General features: G+C 50.0%; 1 protein-coding gene across 2 annotated transcripts in view; it reads left to right on the plus strand.

Annotated features, from left to right (window-relative positions):
- coro2ba (coronin, actin binding protein, 2Ba) overlaps positions 1–17,724 on the plus strand; it is a 241,835-nt gene that overhangs the window by 77,657 nt on the left and 146,454 nt on the right. The window lies entirely within an intron of this gene.

A 17,724-nucleotide genomic window follows, 5' to 3' on the forward strand; every position in this document is an offset into this window, starting at 1 on the left:
TACCCTGTAAGTTTCAGTAAGATCCCCCCTCATCCTTCTAAATTGCAACGAGTACAGACCCAGAGTCCTCAACCGTTCCTCATACGACAAGCTCTTCATTCCAGGGATCATTCTTGTGAACCACCTCTGGACCCTTTCCAAGGCCAGCACATACTTCTTTCGATGCGTGGCCCAAAATTGCTCACAATACTCCAAACAAAGTCTGACCAGAGCATTATGCAGCCTCAGAAGTACATCCCTGCTCTTGTCTTCTTGCCCTCGCGACATGAATGCTAACATTGCATTTGCCTTCCTAACTGCCCAGGTATAGCCCAGATCTTGCTGCAAAAAAAGATCATTGTCAATAGTGCATTTGATGGTTGGGTGAATACTGTTGCGTGTACTTAGTTCGATGCAGAGGTTGGTTGCATTCTTGCAGAGGAACTGGAGTGCTCCCTACGGAGAAAATGAATCATTCCAAACTTTTAAAAGGTACAGTCATCCTCTCGGGTGGACCTAAGACCCAATGACACAGATTCAGTCCATACCAACGCACCAAGCCTGGCACTGGAGTGAACAACAAGCATCCCGAATGCATGGTTTCCACTTGAGACACTTAATAATAATACTCTTTATTATTGTCACAAGTACACTTACATTCTCAGACTAAAGGGACGATCCTTCAAAACAGAGATGAGGTGGAATTTCTTCAGCCAGAGGGTGGTGAATCTGTGGAACTCTTTGCCGCAGAAGGCTGTGGAGGCCAAATCATTGAGTGTGTTTAAGGCAGAGATAGATAGGTTCTTGATTAATAAGGAGGTCAGGGGTTATGGGGAGAAGGCAGGAGAATGGGGATGAGAAAAGTATTGCCATGATTGAATGGCGGAGCAGGCTCGATGGGCCGAGTGGCCCAATTCCATTCCTATGCCTTATGGTCTTACATCAACACTGCAATGATGTTACTGTGACAATTCCTTAGTCGCCACACTCCGGTGCCTGTTCGGGTGCACACAGGGAGAATTCAGAATGTCCAATTTGGAAACCGGAGCACCCAGAGGAAGCCCACGCAGACACAAGGAGGAAGTGCAGACTCCGCGTAGACAGTGACCCAAGCCGGGAACCGAAACCGGAACCCTGGCGCTGTGAAGCAACAGTGGCAACCGCTGTGCTACCGTGAGACACTTAAAAATAGCACCCGAATTGTGACAATCTGGAATGCATTACCTGAAATAGCAATGGAATCAGATTAAGCAATAGCTTTTCAAAGGGGAATTGGATGTTCACACGTGAAAGAAACATCTGTGAGTAAAGAGCAGGGCAGTGAGTCTCATTGGACAAGCTCCCTCAAACAGCTGGCACAGGCGTGATGGGCGAATGGCCTCCTCCTGTGCTATCTGATTCTTTGATTTATTCTATAAGTGGATGCTCCCAGTCACTGGACTGGGGACTGTGCCACGCAGAGCCAGCATCTCGAATTGCTACTGCTGTCTTTCTGCAGAGCATTATCTCTTTAAAGCATTGGACACAGCAGAAGCTGTTATTACGTCATTGGCCCCGAGCCTGCTGAGATTCACTGATGCAATTTGCCTAATGTGAAAATCCGTTCGATGGAATCTCCTTAAATGACTTTTAAAAAATAATAAATTATTAATTTCAGCTGCTTTCCTGATATACATTTCAAAGCGACTTGTCTTTCCCCAAAAAAGCAGAGTGGACAAAAAAAAACACTGCCAAGTTAGCACTATAACCACACACTGCAGAAGGCCTCAGCTTTGACTCTGAGTTACTGAGCTCAGCAGGTTGAAGCACCAGGAAACACATCAGCCTGCCTCAGCGACCCGGGGAGTGGGAGTGGGGGAGGGAAAAGATCAGTCGGGATCACTGCTCCCCATCACCCCGCCTTCCAACAGGACCTTGTGTGTGAGGATGTTGGTGAGTACACCATTGGACCATTGGAGTCTGCTGTGATGCCCTTTACAGTCGAATGGCCAACCAATGTTTAGGCTCGCAGATGAAGGAGCATCGTTTGGGGAAAGTGACGGGAGGAATGCCAGTTCCTCGGGAACCGTGGTCCAGCGTGTTCAGGAGAGGAGGAAAGTTGGAGGGCAAAGTGAAAATCTCCGACCCACCTCTGGTCCCTCGGCCTCATTACACGGAACTCACGGTATCTCAATACCGAGTCTAAAGTGAAGGCTATTAGATTGCAGCTCCTCTAAGGACTTTTAAGTTTAATAAGTGATTAAGTCTGGAATATTCGATGAAGTAAAGAGGTTTTGAGTTATTTCTGCTCTGATTCTGTTTGGGAATGAGCTTGTTATTTGTATTACACAAGAGGAGTGAAGGGTCACATTTGATTGGGTGAGTCAGACTGTTGCATATTTAATGCAGGCCTCCAACAATGTATCATTATCCTGATTTTTGATATAAATTTCAGGATTGCGCCATGCAGGCGCAGATGGGATGATTGTTCTTTGCCAAGATAATCTGCAGGGGACTGTGGTGTTTTATTATTTATGGAATCACAGGGAGCAGGGAACACAGGGCTGACTTTAAATCCAGCCAAATACTTGGGACAACCACTCGAGCGAAAGAGCAACAACACAAATCTGTCCTTTGCACAGTTGAGGAACGGGGAGAGGGGGGTAGGAGGGAGGTAGGCCAGTTTTCCCTGTCAGCACGCAAGTGTTTTGGGGAGGTTTATCCCTGTGTCTTGGCTGATGCTGATCCATCATTCACCATTGCAAAAGCGGCTTATTCTGTCACGATCCCATTTCCGTTTGTGGGAGCTTGCTGTGCGCAAACTGGTTTGCGCGTTTCCTACGTTACAACAGTGACTAGACTTCAAAAGCACTTCAGAGGCTGGAAATTGCTTGGATTGGATTTGTTTATTGTCACATGTAGCGAGGTTCAGTGGAAAGTATTTCTCTGCAAGCAGCTTAACCACATCATTTCGTTCATGAAAAGAAAATAGAGCAACACAAGGTACACAATGTAAATACCGAGACACCGGCATCGGGTGGAGCATACAGGAGTGGGGCAGCACGGTAGCGCAGCTCCAAGGTCCCAGGTTCGATTCCCGGCTTGGGTCATTGTCTGTGCGGAGTCTGCACCTTCTCCCTGTGCCTGCGTGGGTTTCCTCTGGGTGCTCCGGTTTCTTCCTACAGTCCAAAGATGTGCAGGTTAGGTGGATTGGCCACACTAAATTGCCCTTTGTGTCCAAAAAGGTTAGATGGGGTTACTGGGTTACAGGGATAGGGTGGAGGTGTGGGCTTAGGGAGGGTGATCTTTCCAAGGGCCGGCGCAGACTCGATGGGCCGAATGGCCTCTTTCTGCACTGTAAATACTATGTCTAATCAGATCAGTCCATAAGAGAGTCGTTTGGGAGTCTCGTAACAACGGGGAAGAAGCTGTTTTTGAGTCTGTTCGTGCGTGTTCTCAGACTTTTGTATCTCCTGCCCGATGGAAGAAGTTGGAAGAGTGAGTAAGCCGGGTGGGAGGGGTCTTTGATTATACTGCCCGCTTTCCCCAGGCAGCGGGAGGTGTAGATGGAGTCAATGGATGGGAGGCAGGTTCGTGTGATGGTGTTCACAACTCTCTGAAGTTTCTTGCGGTCCTGGGCCGAGCAGTTGCCATACCAGGCTGTGATGCAGCCTGATAGGATGCTTTCTATGGTGCATCTGTGAAAGTTGGGAAGAGTTAATGTGGACATGCCGAATTTGCTTAGTTTCCTGAGGAAGTATAGGCGCTGTTGTACTTTCTATTGTGCTTTGAGGTCATTTGGAGTTTGTGAAAGGTGTGTTATAGAAACGTAAGGGGCGGGATTTACCGACCAATCCGCCGCATGTTTTCGGCAGCAGAGGCAGCCCGCCAGCGGATTTACCAGTACCGCCGTTGTCAAGGGGATTTCCCGGTGACTGCACCCCTCGTTGCCGGGAAAACCGTGCACTTACGTGGGACCGGAATATCCCGCCAGCATGAATAGCTGGTAGATCACGCTCAAGTTCTTTCTTTAACGAACTATCAACTTGTATTTCCTTTACCAATACCCCAAAGATAGGGGGCGCGTGTCTCCGTTCCCTGATGCTGATTTCAAAATCGGCGATTGGGCGGAGAACCCCTTTTGATGATGGAATCGGGGGAGGCGTCTGTTTTCACAGGCTCCGCCCCCTCCAAAACAGCACCAGCGCGGCGCACGGCGCACGCCATTGGGACAACCTCAGGATGTCACCTGAAGGTCCTCCCGCGATACTCCGCCCCCTATGGGCCGCGTTCCTGACCGTGCGGTGGACGTGTGGTCGGGAACCCGGCGTGGCGGCTGCAGATTGTGTCCAACGCCGACACAGTTGGGTGGGAGCCGTGCTGCTGGCCGGGGGGGGGGGGGGGGGCTTCAGCGAGGGCTGGGGGGACTGGTGGGGCACGGCCAGGGGGTGGGGAGGGGGTGTCCAGGGGGGCACTATCTGGCAGGTCGAGTCCGCACACGGCCGGCACCTTGTTGTACGGTGCGACCGCTGCAGATCGTCGCCGTGCGCATGTGCGGCAATTCTCCGGCCCTTTATTATATATATATATATAATTTAGAGTGCAGAAGGAGGCCATTCGGCCCATCGAGTCTGTACCGGCTCTTGGAAAGAGCACCCTACCCAAGCCCACACCTCCCTATCCCCATAACCCAGTAACCCCACCCAACCTACACTAAGGGCAATTTTTGGACACGAAGGGCAATTTAGCTTGGCCAATCCACCTAACCCGCACATCTTTGGACTTGTGGGAGGAAACCGGAGCACCCGGAGGAAACCCACGCACACACGGGGAGAACGTGCAGACTCCGCACAGACAGTGACCCAAGCCGGGAATCGAACCTGGGACCCTGGAGTTGTGAAGCAATTGCGCTAACCACTGTGCTACCGCGCTGCTAGACCCTCACCAGTCGGAGGATCGGTGCTGGGGCGCCGCTGACTTTTGTGACGTAATACGCCACAAATCCTCCGCACATAGCCTGAAAATTGGAGAATGATGCCCAGGCTTTTCCCGTGCTGCAGGCAGTGAGTCTTGTTGAGACACTCCGACAGGCACCACACAGTTATAGCAGGAGCATCATGTGTTGTGGGCCAAATGTACAGAAGTTTGATTTTTGGCTTTTGATTGGCAACCTTCGGAGGCTTTCTTTGGGTCAGTTAAAAGCAGACCATTAAGGCAGTTCTGTAAGAAGCAGGATAATATCGGCAAGAGTACATCACAATTGGTTGAATAATGTCGCAGTACAGAGAGCAGAGGCTGTGTACAATGCAGCAGTTAGCTGCATTCTTCCAGAGGAACTGCAGTGCTACTCACTGAGAAAATGAATCATTCATGACTTGAAAAGTAAGGCTTTTTACTGTTCGATACAGAGATGTAGTGCGGTGTTATGGGATATTGTTGTTCTGGGTGGTCCTGCAGATTTCTCTGTTGAGCCTTTAAGACTGTCTGCTACTGAGATTGTCCAACTCAGACTTACTAAAACCTAAATAAGGCTGCCTCCCTGAATGGCAATAGTTGTGTCAACGATACATTGGCCGAGCATTCCTGGACCTTCGGCATTGCATTGTTCAATTTAAACTGACTGCTAACCCACTTGCTGACGTGTGAAAGGTCTGTCCTCAAAGCTGCTACTCTTAGGGTCAACCTAGGGGAGGTGGTGGTGTAGCGGGATTGTCACTGGGCTAGTAATCCAGAGACCCCGGTTAATGCTCTGGGAACCCAAGTTCAACATTTTAATGCAAAAACAATCTGGAGTTAAAATGTCTAATGATGTCAATTGTTGCAAAAGCCCACGCCGTTCACTACTGACCTGGTCTGGTCTCGGCCTCTGGCGCGTTTGCTGAAACGTTGGTGGTTCCAGGGACGAAGACATTCTCCCCATAAGCATCCGTTGTCGCACAATTCCAGACCGTCAACGAATACTTATAATGCATGGAAATGCCCTGGTTTGGCCTCTGTGTGACTCCAGATCTACAGCAATGTGGTTGACTCTTAAATGGCCTAGCAAGCCATTGGTTCAAGGGCAATTAGGCATGGGCATTCAGTGCTAGCCCAGCCAGCGCTATCCACATTAAAAAATCGTTAACACATCCACACACACGGCCAATTCAGCAATGCATGCTGAGATGTCATCAGGTTGACAGTGCAAATCTCACCTATTCTTTTCCCAATGCTACGATATTGATGGCTTGTGTGACTGCAGCTAAGATAGAGGATGCAGGACAGACTTGATGTTGGTAATATTCACGCTCTATCCTTGAAAAGATGAGAGCTCTTTATGTTTAGTGATGCCTTGTACTAAAGAAGGACTGGTTTGAAATGCTTCTGTGACACATCACATGAGTCCAGTGCAGCTGTGAAAACCCCTCCCCCTCCCGGAACAATTGCACATACCAGTTAATTCCGAGATAATTAGCTCCTATCTCTTGCAGATATTTGCAGATATTATAACAACACATGATAATGCATGGTGGCACAGTGGTTAGCACTGTTGCGTCACAGCGCCAGGGACCTGGTTCGATTTCCGGTTTGGTTCATGACTGTGCGGAGTCAGCACGTTCTCCCTGTGTCTGCGTGGGTTTCCTCCGGGTGCTCCAGTTTCCTCCCACAAGCCCCGAAAGACGTGCTTGTTAGGTGAATTGGACATTTTGAATTCTCCCTCTGTGTACCCGAACAGGCACCGGAATGTGGCGACTAGGGGATTTTCACAGTAGCTTCATTGCAGTGTTAATGTTAGCCTACTTGTGACACTTAATAAAAATTATTATTACCAAGCAAAAGTGAGTGTATGGTATACAGAACCAAGAACCACACTTATTCTCTGAGTTCATATATGCTTCAGATTACCATCCATATATCAGTTTGGAGAAAGGTCCGCCTAGACTGAAAGCTCAAATCATTCCCTACCCAGCCTTGTTTTGACAAGAGAAGTGCAATCAAAGCTGCAGTCTTGAAGATTTGGAAGTTAACCGCTGCGCAAATCCAAATCAATAAATCCCAAAAACTGCACAGCAACCACAACCAGCAATGCGATGAATGAACAACCGCTGGTGGTGATTGAGGGTGAATATTGGCGAGAGCATGGTGGGCGGGGGGGGGGGGGGGGGGGGCGGAGTTCGAAATGGTGCCATGGCATCTTTTACCCGAGAGGGCAGGCAGGGTTTAACTCCTCATTGGATAGGCGGCACCTCAGTCAGTGCAGCACTCCCTCAGTAGTAGGTTGGAGCGGCTCAAATCAAAGCCCCAGCCTTCTGACTCAGAGACATAAGCACCATCCACTGGCACAATGCTGGTACAGTCTAGGGAGAGGAGATATGCATTTATCACGTTGTTGCTCTTAATCCCAGCTGGATAAGCATTGTGTGTCAACTGGATCAAGCTCAGCTACAGATCGTTCCCAGTGCACACTGTGCTACACGATCCCTGTCATTAGCACGTTTCCCTCAGTGATGCATATGTATCTATAATCTGTCCACAAGTGTTTGTTTTGGGGCCAGGCACTGAGATGAACACCACTGGATTTACTACCTCTGGCTAGCAACCCCAAGGCAGATGTGTCTCATCCATTGCCAGGGGCTGCGGTTGCCGAAGCACATTCCAACCTCCAGGAATGCTTCCCGGGATGTTGTTTATGGATTCAGGGGACAAGGTCAGTCCTGTCAACAACAGCTAGATACTGCAGGCTGGGAGAAGGTTAACCCAGAGAAGATGAATGGCATCTTCCAGGTCTGCTCGTCGTGTCCGCAAGTGACCCAGTTCATCAGGCTTTGAACGGGACTAGGCTGGAAAAGCAACAATAGGGCGACGCTCCTCGGGTGCCGTCAGCTCCAATCTGACTTTGGAATGAAAAGACGATGTCTTAGATGGTAGCGGAAATTGGGTGGGGAAAGATCATAACCAGCAATAGACAGAAAGCACAGAGATGAAATGAAAGGAGCAGGCTTAACTGAGACCAGCTTTGCTTTGCGAGTGCTTCCTGCTGTCTGAGAAGGTTCATCCCCACTGAAATAATTCCCCCCAGGAATCTTGAACAGACAACCGCAAAAGTGACCAGGATCCCACAATGTGCTTTTCACATTTACAGTTTCGTTCCCAGATGTTCTATATTTCTGGCAATTTCAGTGAGTGAAAGGGAAGCTTGCTCTGTGACTAAAAAATTCCAGCAACTTATCTGTACTTAAATTCAAATAGTTTATTGGAAGGGGGAGAGCAAGAATCAGGCTTTAGACGGTGCTCTTCTCCTGTCCCTTTTTGCTTTCTCCCTTTCTGTTCCCCTGGTGTTGCTGATTTCTTCTGGGAGAAAACTCCCAATTTCCTGGACCTCACCCAAATAAACTAGTTTAATGTGCATCAGATGCCTGTTTGACTGTGGCAGGCATCACTACTTAACCTCAGCGTTCAAATTCCTTCCTTGGAAATATTGTGGTGGACTCCTCATTGTCCAAGTATGTCCGAGCTGTAAATGGTTTCATTATCTTCAACGGGATCCCGCGTGACTGAAGAGTCTGATGCAGGACTGGTGATGAATCAGAGAATGGATCATAGAGTTTACAGTGCAGAAGGAGGCAATTCGGCCCATCGAGTCTGCACAAGCCCTTGGAAAAAGCACCCCACTTAAGCCCACGCCTCCACCCTATCCCCGTAACTTTGGACACTAAGGGTCAATTTAGCGTGACCAATCCACCTAACCTGCACATCTTTGGACTGTGGGAGGAAACCGGAGCACCCGGAGGAAACCCACGCAGACACGGGAAGAACGTGCAGACTCCGCACAGACAGTGGCCCAAGCCGGGAATCGAACCGGGAACCCCGGAGTTGTGAAGCAACCGTGCTAACCACTGTGCGACCGGTCTAGATGTCCACACAACTGGTGGCTCATCTTGTCGTTGCTGGTGCCTGGAGAACCTTTGCAGCTTATGCCTTCCTCTGGGCACGTCCAATGTTAGGAGTTTGGTGTTGATGGTCCTCGAAGCATGCGGGACCCAATTTCAATGTTTGCCTTCACCAGGAACAATCAGCACACATAGATACATAGAAGCAGGAGGAGGTCTTTTGGCCCTTCGAGCCTGCTCCGCCATTCATCACGATCATGGCTGATCATCCAACTCGATAGCCTAATCCTGCTTTCTCCCATAGCCTTTGATCCCATTCTCCCCAAGTGCTATATTTAGCCGCTTCTTGAATATATTCAAAGTTTTAGCATCAACTACTTCCTGTGGTAATGAATTCCACAGGCTCACCACTCTTAGGGTGGAAAAATGTCTCCTCATCTCTATCTGAAATGGTTTACCCTGAATCCTCAGACTGTGACCCCTGGGGTGTCATTCTCCGACCCCCCGCCGAGTTGGAGAATCGCCGGGGGCTGCCGTGAATCCCGCCCCCGCCAAGTTGCCGAAGTCTCCGGTACCGGATATTCGGCGGGGGCGGGAATCGGGCCGCGCTGGTTGGCGGGCCCCCCGCTGGATTCTCCGGCCCGGATGGGCCGAAGTCCCGCCGATAAATTGCCTGTCCCGCCGGCGTGGATTAAACCACCTTTTGAACAGCGGGACAAGGCGGCGTGGGCGGGCTCCGGGGTCCTGGGGGGTCGCGGGGCGATCTGGCCCCGGGGGGTGCCCCCACGGTGGCCTGGCCCGCGATCGGGGCCCACCGATCCGCGGGCGGGCCTGTGCCGTGGGGGCACTCTTTCCCTTCCGCCTCCGTCACGGTCTCCGCCATGGCGGAGGCGGAAGAGACTCCCTCCACTGCGCATGCGCGGGAAACTGTCAGCGGCCGCTGACGCTCCCGCGCATGCGCCGCCCGGGGATGTCATTTCCGCGCCAGCTGGCGGTGCAACAAAGGCCGTTTCCGCCAGCTGGCGGGGCGGAAATCCCTCCGGCGTCGGCCTAGCCCCTCAATGTTGGGGCTTGGCCCCCAAAGATGCGGAGCATTCTGCACCTTTGGGGCGGCGCGATGCCCGTCTGATTGGCGCCGTTTTGGGCGCCAGTCGGCGGATAGCGGGCCCTTTGGGGAGAATTTCGCCCCTGGTTCTGGACACACCCACCATCGGGAACATCTTCCCTCCATCTACCCTGTCTAGTCCACACGAGAGGTGGAGATGTTTGTAACATTCTTCTGGGGCAGCAATTAGGAGTAGCAACACTGATGGAGATCCCCCCGCCCCAACCTGGGAACTAACAGTAACTCAACCGTACCATCACACTCACCACAATCAATGCAGCTGGAGGTGGGTGAAGTTGGGAGCTTTTGTATCTGTACAGTCAGTCCCACAATGGGCATTGAATTTATTTTGCAGACTTTAGTTAAAAAAAATTAAAAGCTATCTGTCATAATATCCACTCTGTATATAATGAGATGCAGACAGGCAGTGATTGACACACAGGATAACCAATGAACACACACGACACATACCAACCAATCACCAGACAGGACACCACCACTATAAAGCACACAGGGCATTAAGACTCTCTCTCTCTCTACAGGACACAGCTACTGAGATAGTAAGAGTGCACAAGCCAGTGAGCACTATCACCATGAGGTAGAGAGTTAGTCTGGTCAAGCCAGTAGGAGGTTATCAGTTAGATTAATAGAGTGTCAACCCACAGCAGACTATGTCCAGCAATCAGGAAGTTCAATAAAACAGTGTTGGACCATCTCCTGTGTCAGAAGCCTGTTTCTAGTTTCACTGCATCCAGTTGCAGTCAACGTTGAACCAACTTACTTAACACATCACTATCATTTTCATGGCTTTACCAGTCATCAGCAAAAGGTTTCCAGGCATCACTTTGAACCAGCAGAAGGTAGGACTATAACATTTAAGACTGGAAGTACTGGGGTAGGAATGACCCTCTCTGCGTTCCTTTGCAATCCCTGTCATAATATACACCAGTATATCATGGTGCAGACACGCACTGATGGATACACAGTGGGACCAATCAACATACACAACACCGCAGCCAATCACCAGTGAGAGCACACGCACTATAAAGACAGGGGACATCAGAGTTCCCGCTCATTCGAGTAGCAGCTAGCTAGGAGGACAGAGCTCACAGCCTGCAGCACAGACATTCACCATGTGCTGAGTGCATCAACTGGTTAGGACAAGGCAAAGGTCTTTAGTTAAAGCTGGTATCGTATTTACCCACAGTTCAAGTATGTTTAAATAGTTAACCTTTTAATAAAATAGTGTTGCACTACTTCAAGTTTTGGTGACCTGTCTGTGATCCAGAACACCCAACACATCCTGATACCAGGAGCGATTTCATACTAGCACTGCTTAGACCTACCTGCAAGTGATCTGCCTTCCACCAGCATTCCGTCATCCTGCAACATGGACAACATCAGCCCGCCGCCGCCGCTCCGCATCGCCGGCAACCTCGGGGCCAACTGGAAGATTTTCAAACAGCGCTTCCAGCTCTTCCTCGAAGCCACGGACAAGGAGGGCGCCTCGGACACCAGAAAGATTGCTCTTCTCCTCTCCACGGCCGGGGACCGTGCCATCCATATTTTCAACTCTCTCACCTTTGCAGATGACGAAGACAAGATGAAGTTCTAGATGGTTCTCCTCAAATTTGACCCTCACTGCAGCGTAGAGGTGAATTAAAGTTTCGAACGCTACGTGTTCCAGCAGCGTTTGCAGGGTAAGGACGAACCTTTCCAATCCTTTTTAACGCACCTCCGCACCTTGCGCAATCTTGCAGCTACGGGCCCACCTCCGACTCCATGATACGCGACCAGATCGTTTTCGGTGTTCAGTCGGACCCCCTACGTCAGCAGCTCCTCAAAGTAAAGCAACTCACCCTAGCGACCACCATCGAGACCTGCGTCCCGCATGAAAATGCCACCAGTCGGTACTCCCATATCCAAGCAGCTGAAACGGCGCGGCAAGGTCCCCACGAGGCGAAACGGGTCCAAGTGATTGAACACCTCCAGGGCCTCAGCCTGGATGAGGGCGGCTATTTCGCGTGCTTTTCGCGGACTCCTGCGCTTGTACGCACCAAACGAGGGGACGGCGACATGGAGGAACGTAATGCGCAGGTGCGCACCACGCAGGACCGCAGCGAACGTGCTGACGTCACGACGTGCGGCAACTGTGACTCTGCCCATTTAAAGCGGCAATGCCCCGCAAAATCTCGCCAATGCCTAAGATGTGGCAGACTTGGCCACTATGCTGCCTGCTGTCGAGCAGCTCAGCCTGCCAATTCACATCGCTTCAGCCAGCCTCGCAGGAATGTTCGGGCAATTCAACCCACGGTCACCGAGTCTGATTCCGACCTCCCACACAGCAGTGACACCGAGGACCCCAAGGTGCCTTTTTGAGTCGGTGTCGTAACGAAAAACAGGCTGTCCCCGAAGCAGACACCAGCCGCTGTTGGTATACAGCATCGATCCAGACGATGAGTGGTGTGCCACCCTGACGGTCAACCAGAATTCGTCGCCCACCTCAGAGACTTAATTTGTGAACTTTGCACTAATGGACTCTCTGGTCTGTTCTGTTCTTCCGTTTATTCGTTCAAGTGGTTTGTATATAGTGCTCATCTCGTTATTTGTGTGACACACTGTTTTTTTCTGCACCAGGCACCTTCCCATGTAAATAGCTTAGTTTTATGTACATAGTCCTGTAAATATTTCGCACACACGTAGTCAGGAACATTCACCACACACTATTTATTGTCACGCAGGCACATTTTTTTTATATAAAAGGGGGGATGTCATAATATACACCAGTATATCATGGTGCAGACACACACACGCTGATGGACACACAGTGGGACCAATCAACATACACAACACCGCAGCCAATCACCAGTGAGAGCACACGCACTATAAAGACAGGGGACAGGAGAGTTCCCGCTCATTTGAGTAGCAACTAGCTCGGAGCACAGAGCTCACAGCCTGCAACACAGACATTCACCATGTGCTGAGTGCATTAACTGGTTAGGACAAGGCAAAGATCTTTAGTTAAAGCTGGTATTGTATTTACCCGCAGTTCAAGTATGTTTAAATAGTTAACCTTTTAATAAAATAGTGTTGCAGTACTTCAAGTGTTGGTGACCTGTATGTGATCCAGAACACCCAACACATCAATCCCCATTATAACATCTTCAATTTTTATACAGTAGGAATGCAGCTGACTACAGGCCAACATCCTGTCGGATAATAAATTGCAGCAATACACTCAGCGACAGAACGTTGTGATCAGTATAAAAAGGAACTCTTCACTGCTTCCCCGCTAGCCAGCATCTGAAGGGCCATCACTCACAACCCCTTCCGAAACACTCCTGCCAAGTTTCGGCACTGCTCAGGGATATTCAGCCTATCCTTGTTCTTCCTGGCATTTGGCTCTCAATTATTTTACTGTTTTACTGCTTTTCTGGAAGATGCTCCTTCCCTTCAGGTAGCACCTGTGTGCTGCTTGAAGCTGTAATGCCCAGAATATAACCTGGGGGAGGGGGTGGTGGTCAGTCATTACAATGAGGTCACACGCACAACCACTATACGTTCATCGAGAGGGATGCAGGTAAGAGAGGTCATTTAATTCATCCATCCACACTCGCCTCCCACTGTACCCCATCCCCAATATCCGACTCTTTCTGAAATGACATTATAGAATCGCTACAGTGCAGAAGGAGGCCATTCGGCCCATCGAGCCCCACACCGACCATTTGAAAGACCGCCGTACACAGATCCAATCCACCACCTTATCCATGTAACCCCACCTAACCTTTCGACACCAAGTGGCAATCTAGCATGGCCAATCCACCTGACCTGCACATCTTTGGACTGTGGGAGGAAACCGGAGCACCCGGAGGAAACCCACGCAGACACGGGGTGAAATGGCAAGCTCTACACAGACAGTCACCCGAGGTCGGAATCAAACCCAGGACCCCTGGAACTGTGAGGCAGCAGTGCTAACCACTGTGCCACCATGCCGCCCTTTTCCCTTTCATTCACCTGTGTTAGAAACCTCTCCCCATGTGCGGATTACATCCCCTAATGTCCCTCCTGACTTTGCTAAGCCACTCTGCCCTTATACCCATTACCACACAACCTGGCCACTGCTGTTCGTGGGATCATGCTGTGCACAAATTGATTGCATTTTACCAGTGACCGCACTTCTAAAGTACATCATTGGCTGAGCACCGACATCCTGAGGTCATAAAGGCGCTATATAAATGCAAGTCTTTCTTGCTATGCTGTTCCATTCTGCTTCCCTCCCTCACACGAATCCCCCCCCCCCCCCACCCCTCCTAAATATTATTTTGCTGTTCCCGCTTTCTCAGAGTTGTCTATTGTTCTGTGAAGCCTTTCAAGTCTCTCGGTGTACCCCAGGCGGGTTAAAGAAATGCACGTCGTTCTTGTAGCCACTGGTCGGAAATTGTTTTTGAAAATTAAAACAAAAAAAACGTTGGAACATCCCGAGTCTGGGACAGGCCGCTTTTTAAAGGTCTGTCTTTGTTGTCCATGGGGATGTGAAGTGTGTGTGATACAGACAGGATGAAAGCAGCAATAACCCTGTAAGGATTTCCTTGCTGTGGCAGGTTAGGATTTTGATTAGACGCATTGTCATTTGATGGCCTGCCTATATAATCCCAGATTCATTAGGTTTGGCAATCGCAAGGCAAGTATTAACGAACTGAGAGACAGGCTTACTGCTGGGTTGACAGACGCACGAGGCAGCTGGCTAGGGCTCCGAAGGAAAGATGCTGGGGAGCAGGCTTTAAAGAGGAGCTTCCCCTTGCCTGGTGAAGAGCCTGTTGCCAGGGTAATGAAGGTCCTGCAAATGAACCTGGTTCAATGAACTGACACGATGGAAAGGAGTGAGAGAGGCGGAGTGGAGAAATGCAAAATAGAAAGAGAAACACACAGCAGCGGAGAAAGAGAAAACACAGAGACAAAGAGAAGGCAAAGAAAGAGAAACGGACAGGGAGGAGACAGAGAGAGAGAGAAAAAGAGGCACACCAGGAAAGGCAGAGAGGTAGGAGTCACAGAAAGAGAGGCAGAGAGAAAGAGAAACAACAATGGACAGGGAGACAAATGCATAGGGACAGAGAAAGAAGAGACTGCAAGGCAGAGAGTGAGAAGTAACAGAGAGAGATAGAGTGAGAAAAAATGAGGCAGAGAGGGAAGGAGAGAATGAGCAACAGATAGACAGACACACAGAGACGTTTACATTGGACGGGTAGCATGTGACAGGATAATTTGAAACAACAAATTGCATTTATACCGTACCTTTCACGCTTTTCTTTATTAAACCCCCTCTGTTGGTTGCAATGAGAAATCTAAGCGGATACCTCCCTTCGCAGATGCCTTTTGCCACTATTTATATCGGGAGTCAGTTCCGTAGTGGTATTGCCACTAGACCAGGACTGCAGAGTTCCAGGCGAATGCTTTGGGGACCCGGGTTCAAATCCCACCACAACGGCAGCACAGCAGTGCAGTGGTTAGCACTGCTGACTCACGGCGCCGAGGTCCCAGGTTCGATCCCGGCTCTGGGTCACTGTCCGTGTGGAGTTCGCACATTCTCCCCGTGTTTGGGTGGGTTTCACCTCCACAACCCAAAGATGTGCAGGGTAGGTGGATTGGCCGCGCTAAATTGCCCCTTAATTGGAAAAAATGAATTGAGCGCTCCAAATTTATAATTTTTTTTTTAAATCCCACCACGGCAGATGGTGAAATTTGAATTCAAATTTTTAAAAACTTTGTGAATTAAAAAATCTAAGTTGACCATGAAACCATTGTTTATTGTTGTAAAAAGCACATTTGGGGTTCACTGATGACCTTTAGGGAAGGACGTCTGCTGCTCAGGCTGACATGTGAGTCCAGATTCAGCGCAATGTGGCTGACGCTGAAATGCCCTCTGAAATACAAGCTGCTCGGTCCAAAGGCAATTGAGGATGACCAATAAATGCTGGCCTTGCCAGTATCGCACACATCTTATTAAAAACATTGGGCAGGATTCGCCCCCGCCGGCAGCAGGATACTCCGTCCTGCCAGTCGGCCAACATTCTCCCCGTGGGCATCCCCGCGGCGTCGGGAAATCCGCGGGCGTGAGTGCGCTACCGGCGAGGCGGAGAATCGCGCCGACGGAGAATCCAGACCATTGTTTTAAAGGGAGGCAATTTAACCAGGCATTCCTGAGTTCAAGACAGAGCGAGTTTATTAACCCTAAACGCTAGAAAATGATAAAACAACACGCATATATTCAATCCAATTCCAAAGTAAGTCAGCAAAGTAAGCCAAAGAAGGCATACAAAACAATCTTTGAGGAGTAGATGATTGAGCGTTGCGGCCATTGCCATTTGAAGTTCCAGTAGCGCTAACTTCAGCAGCCGATTAGTTGGTGTTGGGATTCTTCTGGTCTGCAGATTGATGGAGAATCTTCCCTGTTTACATTCAGTTGTGGTCTTTGCTGATTTGGCTTCCTCCAATCCAGCAGAGTCAGGGATGGAGACATACCTGCAAACAGATTTTGCAAGGGTGCGGTTGCTTTCACCTTTGATGTCACACACAATTCGACACCCTAGAAATAGAAACAGAAAATGCTGGGGGGGGGGAAAAAAAAGCCAGCGGGTCTGGCAGCATCTGTGAAGAGAGAAACAGAGTTAATGTTTAGAATCCAATGTGACTTCCTTCAGATACCCCAGCACTGCTACAGACACACTGGTACCCCCCCTCCCCTCCACAAATTGGCACACACATACACACACACGCACACGCTCACAAACACCTGGGGCAGCTATTCAGCTGGCTTCTATCCCCGTCTTTGCCCATCTCTGGAAGGAAAAATCCATCTGCAGGTTACGCACCAGGGACTGGATTCTCCCAAAACGGGACTATGACCCCACGCCGGAGTAAAACCCGGAGCCGAATCAATGCCCTGCAGGAGGCTAGCAGGGACCCGGAGAAATTCACGCAGCTTCCAGTTTTGAGTCCGTGCACGCGCACAGCGGCAGCCTCTAGCGACCACGCCGAGCGCCATGGCGGACTCGGACCACGGAGCCACAGAAATAAGAGCCCCCCGATCGGCTGCGCACCCGAAGATCTGACCGCGCCGGTCTGTCCCCAGGCCGTCTATAAAGCCCCCCCCCCCCCCCCCCCCCCCGCACCCCGCCGGTGTCCGATTTCCCCGCACCCCACCACGGCTGCCGTGGACTGAGTCCGGAGAAGCACTGGACCGGCGCCGGGCCCGATTTCGACGCAAAACTGGATTCTCCGCCCCCCCCCCCCGCCGAACGTGATTTTGGCGCGGGGCTGCGGAGAATCCAGCTCAGATATTTCCCATTATCTCCTATTGTCTCCACCGGAGATGGCTAAATGCTTCAGAAATACATTTGTCTGGAAACAGAGTGGCATTCTATTGCCTCTCTGAGTATCACCCACCAGCAATTCAGTCACTGACTGACTTTGCACCCTCAGCCATCTTTGACATGTACGTCAACTTTTTAAAAAAACACTCCGGTCTTATTTAAAGTTCAATGTTTCCGGACATAATCGGTGTTTTCCTTCATTATTATAAGGCGAAGGAATGGAAATTTTGGAAAGGAGATGATGTTGCGACTGGAGAGTGTTGCAGGTGAGGGGTGAGACCATGAAGATATCTTTCTAATGAACAAAGGACTGGGATGTTTTATTCAGACAAACAAGTTCACGATTAAAATGGAAAATACTGATTATTGGAGGCATGGATGCCTGGGTGATTGAAGAAAAGGTGATTGTACTGCCACTCTC

This window comes from Scyliorhinus torazame, chromosome 12, assembly GCF_047496885.1.
Source record: "Scyliorhinus torazame isolate Kashiwa2021f chromosome 12, sScyTor2.1, whole genome shotgun sequence".
NCBI classification, from domain to species: domain Eukaryota; kingdom Metazoa; phylum Chordata; class Chondrichthyes; order Carcharhiniformes; family Scyliorhinidae; genus Scyliorhinus; species Scyliorhinus torazame.